The 3,569-nt window shown below is 43.7% G+C and overlaps 1 pseudogene; it reads left to right on the top strand.

Annotated features, from left to right (window-relative positions):
* Positions 1-535: 535 nt before the first annotated feature.
* On the top strand, positions 536-1,321 carry LOC147446251 (uncharacterized; annotated as a pseudogene).
* Positions 1,322-3,569: the final 2,248 nt, after the last annotated feature.

Below are 3,569 nucleotides of genomic sequence, written 5' to 3'. Positions count from 1 at the left end.
AAGATAATAAAAAGAGTGTGTGCATGGGCGTCCAAATTAAAAAAAACCCAAAAAAATAATAAAAAAATAAAAATAAAAATAAAAACTTTTTTTTTGTTCTCCTTTTTTTGTAGGCGTCCCATGCATGTGCGCATCTAGTCGGCCTCTTTCGGACCCTGTATTACGAGGATCTCTCTCTTATACTTTCGCTTATATACCTCGTTCACGCGCGCATTTATGCATGACTAGACACCGAGAGTACATATGTCCGGAGAGTCGTTTGCCTGATTCGCTTACTTGTTTGACATAGCACACTGTAGGATTTAGTGGACTCTCGACACATTGACATCATTGTGATGTGATTTATGAGCCACTATTATCATGCATGATTGACTATAGGTCACCCGTGTGACAGTTTCATTTGATCACACCATTCACATCAGGATCTTGCCATACACTTATTATATTGCTTGCTATTCCTTGAGAGATCTAGATCAGTCATAGTGAGCTTCCACATGATCATTGAGTATTTGCACTCTCTAGATTGATGACGATCATGGCCTTGAGAGGTTCCGATTTGGTGTTGCTATGGTTAGTAGGAGAGTACGAGAGACATTTATGTTATTGAGATCGATATACCGATCGCTATTTTGTGAGGCTTCAGCCTCATGATCACTCTACTCATGCTTTTTAGTCAGTTAGAGCGAGAGCCCACCCCACGAGGTCTGATCATCTCATAGATTTCTTAGATGTACTCTATCGCGTACAAAATATCCATTCTAGACATGAGATCCCAGTACCATCCCTAGAGGATGTTGCAGACACATGATACCATCCAGTGACAGTCCAGTTACGGCATATGCATGATAGTTTTTTGTATGTTGATGATGATGCACGCATGTATTTGAGAGATTCACAGATGCCTGTACCAGAGCCTCAGGTAGATTTTGGTAGATCCATGGGTAGTAGGACCTATTATGGCCTTGATGATTATAGTACCTACACGATGATTTTTGGCCTACCTTATCGACCTATCCCTAGCCCTAGATCACCTACATCTAGTGTCGGCATTGAGCTTGAGTCCACATACATAGCAAGATCACCCATTAGACCACCTCCAGGCTTTCTACCTAGACCTATTGCTCCACTGGACTCTATCGATGACCATAGATCTAGGTTGACACTGGAGATTGATGAGTCTCGAGAGCACTTATTGAGAGAGCCACGCATAGAGACTGAGACGAGATTGACATCAGAGTCCTCACAGACACCACACAGAGCTCGATTCGGCATGATGAGCACTTCACAGTCTATGTTTACGATGAGATCAGAGCCACCATGAGTCATCGAGATGAGAGCACCCATCGTGAGTGCACCACACATAGAGCCATTGACTATGAGATGATTACATTGCAGACCCATGAGAGAGCATCCACAGCCTTTGGTGACGGAGCATACCATGCATTTACCTAGAGAGGCTGTTACGACCACAACATTGAGCCATATTGATGTTTCAGGATCACATGACCATGAGAGAGTTATGTCACATGGGGCTATAGTTTCGACGAGTGACACGAGTCCTACGATGAGAGATGAGCTACACGAGTTAGCCACTACTCTGCGGGGACAGATAGACCTATGCTAGTCTTGTGTGGTGAGATGATGGGATTATGCATATTTCATGATCTGAGCCGATCGAGTTTCTTTCAGAAACTCAAGCGCTTTGTTCAGGATCCTCCCACACATCAGTTAGTGCGAGTTATGCCTAACCCATGCATGCTAGGATCTTTTAGAGACGAGTATGATGCGATGTACTTGCCGATGTTCGAGATTGACTTACAGACCATAGAGCCTTTATCATATGACGAGTCCCTAGATACGCATACTCATCCCACATTGGTAGAGTTGTATAGACTTGAGCAGACAAAGACATATGTTGACGACTGTGGACCGTAGATACACACGAGAGTCTAGCACATCTAGTGAGTTATGTCAGAGAGTGACTGCCATGCTTTCGTTTGATCGAGATCCTCAAGAGCGTGTATATAGAGGCACTGATCATTCCATCTATGTGCTGACTATTGGAGTGAGATACACACCTAGATCATTGATCGATCGAGCACATTGTAGCACTAGACTACCTACTACAGCTTTACCCCACCAGTCTGGTCATAGATCACCTCCTACACCCATGAGTGATTGTGATCCTCTACGAGAGATTACTAGGACTATGCCCCCCCTAGATGGAGCTCTTGAGCTTAGCCTACCACAGAGTGAGCTTCATAGCTTAGATCAGCATGAGACCGATGACATAGAGCTGACATGTGTTGCTCATCATCATGATGTGCATCAGAGTGACACATTAGTGACTGATTCACCTACAGAGCACCCACATCACATAGATGTTGCCATAGAGCCATCTATTCTTGCAGAGACACAATCTCATTCCTCGATCATAGAGCGAGCAGACACGATTTCAGAGACATTGAATCATGAGGTTCCTCTAGACCACCACACAGATACCACACATATAGAGGTCACACCACATATCATTGAGCCTACACAAACTAGTATGACCTCTAGACATTTACGTAATGAGAATAGACGAGCACCTGCGAGATTCTATTGGAGACCATAAGGATTGTCTGATTCTGAGCGAGCATTAGAGCCTTCTCTAGATAGAGTTCAGAGTAGTGCTAATGAGGCGGTCCGGGGCGGGCAACAAGAAGAGCAACCTCTAGACACTCTTCAAGGCTCCCGTGCTGCTCAATGGGGCTGGGGCACAACACAACACAAACCAAAACAACAAACCCACAGCCAAATCCCAACTATACAAGGGGCACCACCTAGTTTAAGAGCGAACTAGGACGCAAAAGAGGAGAATCGTTAGAGCAACCCACAAACAAGCAAGGAATTTAAACTAACCCTAACACCAATGGAACACTCTCACACACTAAACCACGAGAGAGAGAGAGAGAGAGAGAGAGAGAGAGAGAGAGAGAGAGAGAGAGAGAGAGAGAGAGATGGTGTACAACTTAGCTTCAACTTTATATTTTGCACAAAAAGGAACTTAGAGCTTGCGGAATCAAGTGACAAGATTTGGTTATAGCATCACTAGCACATTGTCTTAGGGTTATGGGAGCCCTCTCACCATCCACCCTCTTACAATGGTAGCCAAACAATAGCCAATGAATCACAAGCAACAAAACAACAACCTTCAATGAAACAAGTCACCTTATGAAGCTGAATGAGTTTGCCAAGCCAAATTGGAGGAGAAGCGTGAGCCTTTGGACATGAATTGCACCCAAAACTACCAATTCATTGATGTTGGGGTAGATACAACAATGGTAGGAAGAATATCTTCTACTCGCACTCACTCAAACTAGCTCAAGCTTTTCTATGCACCAAGGTGATGGTGTATAGAAATCTTACTCTCTCTTTACAACCAAGATAGAGCTGGCGTGTGGTACGCTCAATCTAGTGTGCAATGGTATAGTGATGTCTTTTACAAGGAGGAATGGGTTCTATTTATAGGTTTTAGAATCCTTGATTAGGATTAAGCCTAATCAATTTTATTAGGAAAGATCAAG

The sequence above is a fragment of the Adiantum capillus-veneris genome, chromosome 12 (genome assembly GCF_014529385.1).
Source record: "Adiantum capillus-veneris isolate H3 chromosome 12, ASM1452938v2, whole genome shotgun sequence".
Classification (NCBI taxonomy): Eukaryota; Viridiplantae; Streptophyta; class Polypodiopsida; order Polypodiales; family Pteridaceae; genus Adiantum; species Adiantum capillus-veneris.
The sequence above is the reverse complement of the archived record's forward strand: the minus strand, read 5'-3'. Positions and strand labels throughout refer to the sequence as shown.